Source organism: Microplitis demolitor, chromosome 1, assembly GCF_026212275.2.
Source record: "Microplitis demolitor isolate Queensland-Clemson2020A chromosome 1, iyMicDemo2.1a, whole genome shotgun sequence".
In the NCBI taxonomy this organism is placed as follows: domain Eukaryota; kingdom Metazoa; phylum Arthropoda; class Insecta; order Hymenoptera; family Braconidae; genus Microplitis; species Microplitis demolitor.
This window is the reverse complement of record NC_068545.1, coordinates 21,195,048-21,209,685: the sequence shown is the minus strand read 5'-3', so window position 1 is coordinate 21,209,685 and position 14,638 is coordinate 21,195,048. Positions and strand designations below refer to the sequence as shown.

At 27.2% G+C, this 14,638-nt stretch overlaps 1 protein-coding gene across 5 annotated transcripts in view; it reads right to left on the bottom strand.

Moving 5' to 3' along the window:
• The window catches only part of LOC103571173 (multidrug resistance protein homolog 49), a 38,079-nt gene extending 23,890 nt beyond the window's left edge, over positions 1 to 14,189 (bottom strand). Inside the window, exons 1-6 of one of the 5 annotated variants that reach the window (XM_053739584.1) lie at positions 12,656 to 14,189; positions 10,615 to 10,713; positions 9,320 to 9,580; positions 8,877 to 9,224; positions 8,184 to 8,337; positions 7,772 to 8,050 (exon numbers count right to left, since the gene is read on the bottom strand). The gene's annotated coding sequence lies outside the window, so the exon portion shown is untranslated. Of the gene's footprint in view, positions 1 to 7,771; positions 8,051 to 8,183; positions 8,338 to 8,876; positions 9,246 to 9,319; positions 9,581 to 10,614; positions 10,714 to 12,655 lie in introns of all 5 variants that reach the window. The other 4 variants (XM_053739589.1, XM_014440704.2, XM_053739596.1 and 1 more) reach the window with 4 other exon arrangements.
• Positions 14,190 to 14,638: the final 449 nt, after the last annotated feature.

The following is a 14,638-nucleotide window of genomic DNA, read 5'->3' as shown; positions in this document are numbered from 1 at the left end:
CACAGTGTATAATGAAATAATATATTTTTTTTTCAGAAAAAATATATAATTTTTATTTCAGTAAATAACGAGCTTAATGAAAAACAATTTGCTGCAACATAAACATTTTTTGTTTACTAAAAATAGATGTACGGCAAAAAATAACGGACCGGCCCCATGAATTTCCATCTCCAATTTACCAAAACGGAAAAAAAAAATCATCGTAAACGACACGAAACAGATAAATTAACAATTTTCCATTTAACATATAAACTCTAAATTTGTATAATATATACTCGATAGTATATTCTACAGTATTAAAAAATATTGAAGTACTCAGATAATAAAAAAATTTAAAAACAACGAATAAATAAAAGCGCAAATATAAAACAATCGAATAAATATTTTATTCGACGAACTTTTAATTTAACTCAATGTTTAATTTAAAAACTCGACAGATTATAATTATTTTTCTGTATTCTCTCGTTAAAAAATCCTACCAGCATCGAAAACTTTGTATATTATTTTTTGTAACTCTTCTTTTAATTATTATCCTGTCGTGCATTTAATGAACCTGTCTATTCATCTTCACAAACAATGCCCGAAAATTATTATTTTCTTTTCGCGCAAAAAAAAAATCAGATATCGGGAAAATTTGAATGAAACGACAATGTATTAAATTCTTTAGAATATTTTAAAATAGATTTTTTTTATCATTATCAATGGAGTCTTTTGAAGAGATTTCAAGAACATTTGAGGAGTAGTTCATAAATATTTATCATGTACAGGATATACAAAGGATTGGTTGAGAGCTAATAAAGCTCTCGTGTACTCGAAAACGTCACGAACCGCGATAGTAAATATACCGGTGATTTGATTCATCAGTAACCATTTTGCCAACAGTTTAGAGTATTCTGGATGTCACACACGTTGCTCAGTATATTTAATTTAATAAAAAGAGAAGATGGCGGATGAAATTTACGCTTTACTAAAATATTACAAACATGATTCCTCATTACAACATCAAAGAGAAATATGTATATATAGTATTACAGTCGTATATATATATTTATGTTGATTTAATTATTTTACAGAATAAAACATAGCCAAGGTATTTTAAAATACTTTTGCAGTGAGCAAAAAAAAATTAATTAAAAGCTTTGATAAAAAATGATAATTTAAAAAAATATAAAATGTATTTAATTATTTTATTTTCATAAATTTTATTCCACGGGCGAGTTTATTTAAAATATATGCAGCACAATCTGATGAACATAAACAGTGAGCGCAGTCCATAAATTTTTGTTTACTTTTGAAAGATAAAATTTTTTGCGACTCTAAGAATTTTATTAAATAAAAAACGAGTTACGGGTAAAGACCGTATGAATAAAATAAAAATAGAGAAAGAGAAAATAATATAATAAAGATTTATGAGAAAATGTTAAATAAAAATTTTTCGAACGAAATATGAAAAAAGTCATGAGTAACAGTGCACAATACATTTTTAGTGAAAAGCTTTTGTTTAATGTAGACGTTATTATATGAATAATTATTTTATTTTCATAAATAAATTATTCGTTATTTTTAATTAAAATTATAATCGATAGTTATTATAATTATTGTTGCTTTGTGTATTTTTTTTTTAGTATTAAAATTAATAGCGAATAAAAATAAAAAATTTTCGTAAATGAGTGGTACAGTTTATTAAATTAATTAAAATTTTACTGGTGAAGAAATAATATAAATGAATAATTGAATGGTGAATAAAAATAGCCTGGGTTATTGTTGTGTGAGATATAACGACATCTATTAGCAAGGATACGTAGTATCGACAAACGATTTAATAAAAGAATTTTTTCACAAATTTATTGCCAGAGATCAGCAATAACGACCCTGTTATTAATTTGTACGATGAAATCAGAGCTGATGAATTTTCCGCACATTGAAAATGGAGAAAAAAACCTAAAAGGCCACTTTTCTACTACAAACTCATTAAATAGCATTTACGTAATCCAAACAATCGACTCGTACATATTTCAACATTTTACAAACTAAATTAAAATTTTTGTTATTATTTAACAATCAAACAATGCGCGGATTTTATTCGTTTACTTTATTTATTTTTTTTTTTTCTGAGTGTCACTAAAATTAATTTTTTCTGCACAGTCAATAAATTTTGATATTCATTCTGTTATTATTTACGTTTTAATTACAAATGAAATAATTATAATACTAATTAAAATGACAGTATTTACTGATGACTTTATCATTATATTACTTGTTATTTCTCAATTTATATAGTTCATTTTTTTCTGTGTATTTATAGATTGAATTAATTTTAACAAACGTTTAAATCAAATGATTGATCAATTTGAATTATTATCAATATGAGGTTGTTAAAAGAATTTAAAGCGGGTTATTTATTTGCCATTGTACACACGAGACAAATTGAATGTAACGAGCAGGATTGAATCATAATACCCCTATCATAAGTAAAAACGATTAACATCGCTTGACTGTGACAAGACTTTATAAAATATTTAAATATATATCCGATATGTGTTATAATTTTCATTGATTCTCGTTGACTTTTTTATAACTCACAAGACCTATGAAATGATACTTCATTGTCACTTGTATTGTTATTGTTATTTTTTTAAAAATAAACATCTGACCTTAAAAATAAAATACTATAAAAATTATAATATATATATATTTGTATTTTTTTTCTCTTTACTGTTACAATTAGTTTAATTGATAGAGTGCATGTTTCAAGTGCATTCAATTGCTTAAATACATATTTTAAAAATGTGAGTGACTGTTCACTAAATTGTACGTTCGTTTAAATTTTATAATGAATAATTTAAAATATACATAACGAATCATTAAATTTGATTATTTATTTATATTCAATTGGTATTTAATTTTTTATTTAGCGTTTATATTTTATGGTGAAAAATAATATTTTCGTTAAATAGCGTATTTAATATAAATAAAATATAATTTGTTAAAATATCAAAAAAAAAATATATATATTTATATAAGGTAAAAGCCCCTACTCGCTCACTTTTCATTGGAGTGAGATTAAATCACTCAATATAAATTAATAAATAAAATTAAAAACCATATTTTTTTTATAGTTTTTTTTTTTTGAAGTTTCGAGTATTGGAATAAAATTTTAGTTCGAAGAATAATGTTGATAAGTAATTATTATAATTTTTTTAAATAAGGTCCTTGAGTGTACCCATAGTCGCTCACTAAAAGTTGTCATGTACTCGATCAACACATGGCCCTACAGTCGCTCAAAGACAATATCAATTAAACTATGATAAATTTATTGATTTGGAAAATAATTTATAAATTATACTACTTTATTCTTTGATAATATAAAATTTTATGAATTTTAAAAATATATATAATGTAACAGGGAACTTTGAATTTTCCGCGCTCAATTACCGTGATTTTCTATCATGTGCGCGGTCGATATAATCTATTACTGCCCCAGGGTTATCCGGGGTAGAGTGCGACTGTCGTCCCGCGCGGAAATCGTAGGGGCTTGTCTGTCAGTCCCACTTAGTGATAAGTAGGGGTAGCTAGGTTTCCGGAAGTTGCCGAATTCGGTCGAGTGGGTGTACAATTATAAGTGAAGAGACAACCCAGGCTGGGAGACAACCGGACCAGACGCCGAAACACTAAGACGCTTTTCACCATTCAGGTAATTAATCAATTTTAGACTTGGATTCTTTTGTGGAACCAAGCGATAATTATATTTACTATTATTGATACCAGGCCGTTAGCCGGTACCTTTTATATCACCGTATTAATTATTTGGAAAAGCAGGTGAAGGAGCCAACACCAATTAAAATAAAAGTGAGGCGAGAATAAAAGGAAAATAAGACGAGAGACAACCGGAGGACGAGACGAATAAGACGGCAGCCAGAGAGACGGTGAAACAAAGAGAACCGCATCAGAAAATAATCAGGTATTAATTAAATTAATTATTTTAGGCCGAAGCCAAAATATTAATTCAATTTACAAATACTTAGTCGTTCGTCGAGGTATCCGCGTCTAGGCCCATATTTAATTAATTAGTCGTAAAAATTAATTTACTAATAAAGATTAAGCCAGACGGTTGTCTAACCGGGTCCAGGCCCAATTGCCGGGTCCAGGGCGTTGTCTTGAAATTCCAGGCCGTCGCCGGAGTTATATGCGTCGTAGAAATTTCTTGGCCGATGAGCCAGAATTTTCCATAGTTAGTCCGCGTTGTTACCAATTAAATCATTAATTAAAATAAGTAATCGGACCGAATTAATAATCAAAGTAAATTAATAATAAATAAAATTAGTTAATAAAATTATAAAAAAATTATACTCGGCATAAAGAAAAAAATCTATAAGTAAAAGTCGGGAAAGTTGAGTGTCGAGTAACGAAAACGGAGATGAGATTGTATTAACTAAAACTCAAAATATTAATTCTCGTGGAATTGGGTCAGTATTATATTGAAGAAATAATGTTAGTTATTGGAAAAGAGTCAATTCAAAATTAATTAATTAATAATCATAATTCTTCTCAAAAAAAATTAATTAATTAATTTATTAAGTGCGTGGCGGGAAGAGCCATTTTTAATTGAGTGTGTGTGAAGAAAAGTCCAGGGGATTCGAGTGCAGTATGAGTGTAGGAAATAAGTTTTAAAATGTGTAAATTAGTTAATAATTAATTCGGGAGGTAACCGATTTTAATCATAAGTCCAAAGGTAGTTGGCAATGTTTTAACCGAGTGTGTGAGAGTGTGATGCCAAGGTAGTGGCTATGTAGATTAAGTAAATTAAGTCGCCAAAGGTAATTGGTAGGATTTTATTAGGTCTATTGTTATAAGGTAAATGGTCAAAGGTTATAAGGTCTAAAGGTTTAAGGTCTAAAGGTTTAATAGTTATAAGGTCTAAAGTTATAAGGTCAAAAGTTATAAAATTATAAGGTTTTAATTGAAAGGTTGTGAATTAAATAAAAGGAAATACTATTGTAATAATTAAATCTAAGTTATTTATAAAATTATCCTTCCTTTTCCTACTCTTACAATTAACTTTTACACCGACCCTGAGCATTAAGAACCGGTTCTGGAAGACCGTTTAATCCTTCCAGTGGCGCCCTTAAAAGGTAATTTAAGGACGACCAGAGTAGCAGCATAGCCCTGTTATAATAATAAGATATAGTTATAATGATTCTTAAAAAATTTGACGTAACCAAAATTTGATCTAACGAATGAACGTTAAAGTAAAAAATGCCCGGCTGAGCGCGATTTTGAAAACAGTCATTTAATTTAAATTTATAATCTATTATAAAATAATTTGATACATCATATTTTGATATATTTAGATTCACAAATAATTATTTATCAGTAATAATTTTTTTAGTTGCAATTTTTTTTTTATAAAAATTATAAAAAACGCATTAAACAGTTAAAGTGAGCGACTAATGCTACTGAGCAGTCATAAAGGCTTTTACCTTATAAACATTATATATAAAATAGACTGGGCCAAACGGGATATCGAAATTTTTTTTTTATGTTTTTGAATCATAATTACTTTTTTACTTCTACAATTATTTAAAAACTGAAAATTTTCAAAATTTGTTATTGTTAAATTTTTTTTATCTGCACTTGTATTCTAAAATTAATTACTATATTTATGCAATCGTATAAAAAATCTAAAAAAAAAAATATTTTTCTTTTTTTTAAAAACCTCCCATTTTACCAAAAAGTAAAAAAAAAAATTTCTCCAAATGAAAATAAAAAAATTCATGATTTTCTTAAAATATACATAAACAGCGAAAAGATCGAAAGTATCTAGAATCTAGAACGTTTTTTTAAACGTCCTCTTTTCGTCTCGCCCCTGATATTTATGTACATATATATCGTATTGTAATAGTAAAGTTATTGGCCATTACAATACTAAAAATGATAAAATGTCAATTAAAATAACTCGACGGTATGTTGAAAATAAAATTTTATTTTTGCCATTCATCACCCACTTCTTTTTCCTCCCATCCTTTTTTTTTTTTTTTTATTTAACGTGGTTTTATTTGGCACCACGACACTTTCTATTACTTTCGTTATAAATCCGTCCGAGCGTTAACCGGATGAGATTAATCGACTAGCCGAAGTAAAGTTCGTTTCACGTGTACCATAAACTATATAGCGATTTCCTGTAGCCACTCTCTGCAAGTTTACGCTTAGTTCTCGCGTTATTAATGAGCACCGCGTCTTCTATTATATTATATAGAACGCCTCCTATTTCTCTCTTCCTCTGATAGTCAAAATTTAAAATATCCATCAAATAATTTTATCGCCTCTACTTTTTTTACATTTATTTTTAAATTAATTAATTAACAAATTTAATCATTTAATTGCAATAAATATATATTTTAAAGTAATATAAAAGTCATAAATAATTGATTGGGAAATCTGCATAATAAAATTGCCTATTCGATGAATTAAAATAAAATAATGACCGCTCTTAAAAAAAACCAATTTATCAGAATAAAAAAAAAAAAAATAAATTTAGTTATGAAATTGTCGGCAATCCAATTAATCACAATATGTATTATATTTTAGTTCATTTGACTTTAAATTAAAATTAATTAATTTCCCATTGAATATAATAACAATTGATCGCGACGTATTCATAAATTCGATAAATTGTTCTCGACACTGGATGACAATATTACGTCGAGTAAGCGGGAATGAGTAGTAACGCTCCGTATGTGCTTTGTTAAATTACACAGAGAGTAAATCGTGCAACGAATTTTCACTTGATTCGCTCAATCCAATCAAAATTTTATGTAATTTTCCAAGGCTGATGTACAACTCTCCTATACATATATATATATTCATCTTCATATAAATTTCTCGATTACTTATTGATTATTCTCATTAATCTAAACGTATTTGATTCAAGTCATTTAAATTTATCTCAACAATTAATTAGTGACTCATCATAATAATTAACATCATGTGAACTATTATTTATTATTATTATTATTATTATAAATATATATTTTAATATAAATTAAATGTGATATCTACAATAAACTTTTATAAAGTTAATTACTCTGTCTACTCCATACTAATTAATCTTGCTCAGTCCTTTTAAATAACAGACATACAAATACATGTTAACTTTATCGTGTGTAAGCTACAGCAACTATGTACTGAACATATATATGTGGACATACTTTTCACTGAGGAACATACTGGTAGTTATACACATATAAATGTAAATATATATATATATATATATATATATATATATATGTTTACACATATATACACATGTTGAATGTAACGCAAGTTGCGTGGGGCAATGGAAATTTCCACTTGTACGTGACCCCGTCGGCATTCTCATCAACTTACATGAGAGAAAGAAAGACAGAGACATGTTCAAATATTTCTTGTACGATTTCGTTGCCATTTTTTCAGTTCAACTTGTTAATTAAAATTAATTGACTGTATTTTTTATTTTTTTTAAAGAATAAATTTAAAAATTATTTTTAAGCCTGACACTCACGAATGTCAAATTGATGAAATTTTTAAATATTTACGTTAATTATAAATGTTTTCTACTGAAATTTTCAGACTGTTCAATGTCATTGTGAATTTGAATATTTTTTTCACAGGCGATCATTAAATAATTTTCAATAAAAATTATATAGTTGTTAAATATTATAATTAAAAATTGAAATGTTACATGGAATCAATATTAGAAAGGATAAAATAAAAAATACTAAATGTTACTTACCATTATGATGAAACACTGCCTGGACGGCATAAGTAAATAAAATTCCAGAAATAACAAAATATGCTGATGGTTTAAACCATAAAATATTTGTACGTTTTTTATATCTATATATTATTCAATTTAAATATTCTGGTAGACTTTTATTTATTTATTAATAATCCTTAAAATCATCAACTTGAAAACTTCTAATTAAATACTGAATTATATTTTTATATCACTTATATCCTTTGGCTTTTGCAAACTTATTTTTTAAACTATCCAGTCTCGCAAACCTAAAAACTAAACCAATAATTTTTTATCAATATTTATTTAGTGGATGAATATTCCCTGATTAAAAATACTCATTGAAAAGTATTGAAAATTATTTCAATTCTTTTTAATGTATACGAAAATTTTAAAAAATATTAAATACTTTCTCTTTCTTATAATGGAATTCAAAAGTATTAAAAAGAATTCGATATTTCATCATTTCAGTATCGTCCAATATATAACTATAGTATATAGTAGTATTGAGAACGATTCAGAAAAATTAAAGATTCTCATTTTTTTTCAATCCTGTACGTAACCTGAAATGTGAAATTATTTTGTTATTGAAAAAGATTCAGAAAAATTTGAAAATGTGAAATCATTTTAATTTACTTGAATTCAAGTCATAACTCGAAATATGGAGCTATTTTAGTATTGATGAAGATTCATAAAAATTGAAAATTCTCAATTTCTTTCAATTATTTTCAATCCTACATTTGATCCAAAATATGGAACTATTTTGCAATTGAGAAGGATTCAGAAAGATTTGAAAATGTGAATTCATTTTAATTTATTTCAATTCAAGTCATAATTGAAAGTATGGAACTATTTTGGTATTGAGAGAAATTCAGAAAGATTAAAAACTATCAATTCATTTGAATTTTTTTCAATTCTTTGGAAGTTTAGAAATTCTTATATTATTTTTAGAATCAATATAATTGAAAAGTATTAATTTTATGTCCAGATGAAAACCTTGTGGTATAGGAAGTATTCAAAAGTATTAAATTTTCATCTTTTTCAATACTTTTCAATGATTATTTTTAATCAGGGATAATTAATTAAAATAAAATGAACAAACCTTTATAAAATAAAACAATCAAGAAGTTTGTTCCAATAAAACTCCAGATCACAAAAATCGATCACAAGCTTACATATATCTATATGTAAATTTATATACATATCTAGAAATCTTTATCGAGCCTTATGTACATAAAAACAATATTTTTTTTTTCATCTGTATGGAAAAACTGACTATTCCTCAAAATCACAACATCGGAAGTTTCTTTCTCTTATTTATTTTTAGACGAAATACTAGGCAGCAATGATGCTAGCACCCTTTGAAAATTCTCAATATTCACCTCTGGTGACAATGAGATTTAGCTCCTGCGTATGCCACCACGTAATGTAAGTGCCTTTTACTTGCCTTCTAGCAAAATTTCATTTTTAACTTTTTATTTTTTACTCTACTATACTATACCATACTACCATTATTGTTATTATTATTTTTATATTAAAACTCACATATATGCATAAAAATCCACTTCCGTAAATATGTGTACACGATAAAATAAAAATACCTTATGAAGAATTTAATATTTATTTTGTGCAGCGTTAAATATTCCTTTAGCTCAAAATTTATAGTTATAAACAATATTTATTATTTATTTATCACTCAAATATCTAGATCATGCCTAATAAATTTTCTCGTATATTTATCATTTTGTTATTAGTATTACCAATAAACCGCCTCTGCTTCACCATATGACCCCCTGTCAATCTAACCTGGTTATTAAAATAAATAAAAAGTTAATTAAATAAATAAATTATATATATATATATATATATATATATATATATATATATATATATATATTTATATGGTTATTAAATAAAACCTTGAGAGTAAATAATTTTTATGATCAACTTAAAATATATAACTCTGCGAGAAATAAGTGTAAGAGTATATTTATTGTCTCAATATATAAGAGGGTGTCTTGTGTCTACATGTCGTCGGCATTTATTGGACTTAATTTGAGTCACGTTATCACTCCTTCAAATGGATCGCATGTCCGCACCTCACTTAAACTTATCAATAAATTAAAGGGACAATAAGAAACGGACACGTGTTTCATTTATGTATTTGACGTGATATGACTCATAATATTAAATAAAATTAGCCATTGAAATAACGATGACCAAAAAAATGTATCCCTATATTTAAAGTTATTTCAAGTATAATCATCATTACTTTATCATAGTAGGGGAGACGGAGTGCTAAGGCCCCCTCAAAAATTTGATAAAAAATTTTTTTTTCATTTTCGGTCAAATCATGATACTTTTGATATTTCAAAGATATTTTAGGCTAATCTGCGATATCTAGGGCATAGTGGAAAACCTGAAAAAAAATTTGCTACATAATTTTTTTTTTTTTTCTAAACTAAAATGAATTTGAAAAATTTATTGATTATACGGAAATAGTATATTTGTGCTTAAAATCTTTTTTTTTTTTTCAATAATAAAAAAAAAAAAATTAAGCTTTTTATGGAGAAGGGCCATCGTGCCTCAGAAAAAAATTTTTTTCTTATTGAATTTTGGTAAAATCTTAATGGATTTGCTTCAGAAAGGACCAAATTAGTTTGACCTGTAGATTAAAAGTCATAAAAAATAATTACCTTCTTAAGGGGGCCGTCGTTCCCTGGTCTCCTCTATTATAATAACAATAAAATTTAAATGACGATCTTGAATGAATTTTTACATCATAATTTTTATTTTCCCTCAAGGTATCAATTTAAATTATTATTATTATTTATACTTACACTCATCGGTTACGGGCGGTGTAATCGCACGTGCGATTCAATAAATTATAGGGCCTACTAGCCCCGTATGTCAGCCATAAAAATAAAATTTAATCAGATCTGAAATTATAAAAAAAAATTATATATTACAATTAATTTTGAAATATTAATTAAATTTATATTTCATTTAATCATTCACTCAAGTTCATTTTCAACAGACGTTAAAAGTTTTCAAGGGAAATTGAAATCCTTACAGCTTGAACAAATATTTAAATTTGTGAACAAACATCTTAAAGTTATAAATTATAATGATAATTTTAGTCCCAGGAAATAATTTAATAGAAGACGGCTATAAATAAAGACTGTAATGAATATACTTTTTTCACTGGGGTAAAAGGGGTTATCAGATATTTTTGGCTGAGTTTTTTTCGAAAGCAAAATCTCTAAATGCAAACTACAGACCGGGCTTTTTTTAGATGCACTACACGGAAAAAAATGATGATTTGAAAATATACTGATACTGTTTAAAATTACTACTTAAACGTTGAAAAACTACAAGGCACTTGTCAAAAAAATGCATCTGTTATTAATTCCCTACGATTTACTCAGTAATATTTACTAAGATTAAGTTTGAAAGAAAAACTCGGCCAAAGCTTCGAATTACTGTATTAGTGCGACAAAGATAATACCGTTCACTCACTTGGGTGTGAGAGAAAAAAATAAGAACGCTTGCTAATGGAAATTCAAATAAATAAGTTGATGCCTACACTACAATCAAGACTATAACGAGAAACACGGAATGGTGTAAGAAAAAAGTAGATTACACAGATGGCTAATTGACACCAATAATTTGACACCCCCGAGTCAAAAAACAAATTCCGATTTGTCTGAAAGTTCTCAATAAGATTTTTGAAGATCAATTTGGAATTTTAAGATTGAAAACAGTAGAGAAAGTTATCGTAGTTTAGTCATCAAAGTAGTTACGACCAATTTTACCAATTGAGGACTAAATTGGAATAACATAATTTGGATTAGAGTCTCAAAATACTCAAAACAAATGAATAATTTTATCTGCTTTTGAACCTCAAAAGTTTTCATATTCGACGTATTCTCTCCCTTCCCTTTTCTATCTAAAATTTTTCAAAGTCCGAAAAATAACTTTTCATTCGTTGGATTTTGAAGTCTTAGTCAAATTTAAAATCGATGAATCATTCGCATTTAGATCTCATACTTATCATTAAGAATTTGAATACTAAAGTAGAGTTACATTCTGGGTAGTAAATAAAACATCAAAATTGTGATTTTTGATGGACTAAACTAGAATTTTTTTTTTGGCTCGGGTCGTTATTTTACACTACACGATCGTGTAAAGTTCTCAGGGGCAATTTTCACACTAAAATTTTTGACAGCATGTTTTTTCTAATAACTTCGATAATATTTAAAGGAACAGTAATACGTGAACTACTCCAAGCAAATTAAAGGTAGCCAACCAGGCAAAGATAAGAGTATAAATGAGTGAGACTGCTTTATAAAGTGAGAGAAGAAAAGTGCAATATCGTATGCTGATTATAGAACAGCAAGGCAAAGTGATACAACGTTGCCAGATCTACATGTTTCCGGTGGCATCATACATACATACATACATACATATAGACATGTTTTCGTCTATCCTCGCTATTTTACATATATTTATATGACAAGTATTCATAAATATATGAAAACATTCACATGCGATACCCTATAAATTCCTGAGTATTGAAAAATATATAACTTATAATAAGTGCAGAAGATGACATGGAATCAGACGAATAAAAAAAATTCAATGAAACTGATAAGTGATAATGTAATGGAGTAATATCGTATCAACAGTTATAGTACTGGTATTACGTACAAATTACAGCTGATCTTAGTAATACAATATATATTTATCTACCCCAACTCCTGTTACAACGTTTCATTAATTTATTATGTCTACTGTTATCATATTAAATGTTTTATTTATTAATTACAAGTCCTATCTCTAAGGAAATATTTACCCACATATTTATTCTTTACTACTTACAGTCATTACTACAAATAAAATTTCATTTGTTGCACAGCATGCGGGTTAAAAGAATTAATTGGGTCTAGTTCAAGTGATGTAACCACTTATTTATCACACATATTTATATTTATTGTAATTATAAATAATAAGGATGTGTGAAAATTCATGAAGTGAAGTATGTTAAATTTATAAGGATAAAAATGGTAATACAATATCCTTTTTGAATTTATTATCGAAAATGACACACTGACGCAGTGCGGATATTCCAGTGTTAGCTTTTAGTTTATCTACATTTTACAGTTTATGTTGTACGTCAAAACTAAACTGTTGTTGTATTAGTATAATATATATAACAATAACAAATATATGTTGTGGCAATTTAATTATTTATGTGTGTTGATTATTATTATTATTATATTCATTCAAAGTAATTGCAATTAAGAAAATAATATTTAAAGATTTTTATCTGAGTAAATAGTTTTAAACCACGTGATAAGTTGTGTGAATTAAATGTATGTATATATGTATAAGTAATTATTGAATATGAAGTAAACAAGTTTGAATTTTAAATTTTTATACATGAAATAAACTCGGTCAAGAGCATTATCAGGAGAGCAAGGCCAGAAAATTTAATATATGTTAAATGTTAAATGCAGTAGAATTGAATTTTTTTTCTCGGAACAAGTACACAATGTGATGATGTCTAAAATTAGCCGTAAATAAAATTATCTGCTTTGAATTAAAATTTCTAACGGTAAATATTTGTAACAGGATCTGATCCTGAACCTTTGGCTTGAACTCTAGGTTACCTTTGAAGAGTGGTAAAGTTTTTCCTAGTATAATATTACAAAGCTGTAAAAATTGTTAAGTATAAAAGGAACAAAGATGTATGTTGTGTGTAAAGTAAAGGCGGTGTTTAGTTAGGACACGAGGGTTGAGCTGTAAGGGGAAGTGGAAAGTTCCAGAAATAGCTTCGATATGCGTCAGCTGAGTACACGAGGTTGCGGCACAGACCTATTTTATTTTATTAAATCTTACTTGTTGATAAATTTATAACTTTTTAAATGGGAATTTTTAAACTAGAACTAGATAACATTCATGGTCTGATAAAAACATCCATTACACATGCGCATGGACATGAAAATTTAAATTTAAATTAATGGACGAACCACGTTGCACGATATATTTATTGTAAATTATATCAAATGTTGATACAAATAATACACTGGTGTTAAATATGATAAGAATTCCCTCGTAATTTATCTTTTATCTAAACACAAAGAATTGCCAGCACGTTTTTTACTGATAGATTTTAATGGTATTTCTATTTTTACGATATGATAAATTGGAGCAATCAAATGGTAGATAGATATTATATTGTTTGTCAAAAATAATAAGTGTGATATTTGATACAATTTAAATTATTTGTAAATACAGAGATGGGTAACACCAGAAGTAAATTCGACGACGACAATAAGAACGATCGACGTCTCACGGACAGAAGGCCGATTTACACTGGCCCCTTTTCAGACTGGAGGCTCTATCTATACCGACACGAGGCCTACAGTCTACGGAGAACTTGGCACAGTTGAGAAAGTGTGTGTTTTTTCATAAGTTTGTATTTTGTATATATATATATATGTACATATACATTCACGATCCAGCGGTTACCAGTAAAGAGCACGCGATATTTTAGTAATAGTATTAGTTTAACGGAACATGTGTTACTCTGTATTAATATGAGTCTAGCCAATAAAATATAGCTGTGGGAATTATATGATTAGATTTAACTTTGTATCATTGGAGTTAATTGCCGACGAAATATATTTACTGTATGTTTGTTGTTTTGTTATTATTAATACATTCTGTTTCGTTTGATCCCTTTAAAAAATATATAGGTATAGATATCAAAGTTGAGTAGTAGAGGTTTACTAAATTTGAATTTTAGTTTTGATGCTGGTGTTGAAGGTATCTGATAACGATAAAGTAGACAGATTGTCG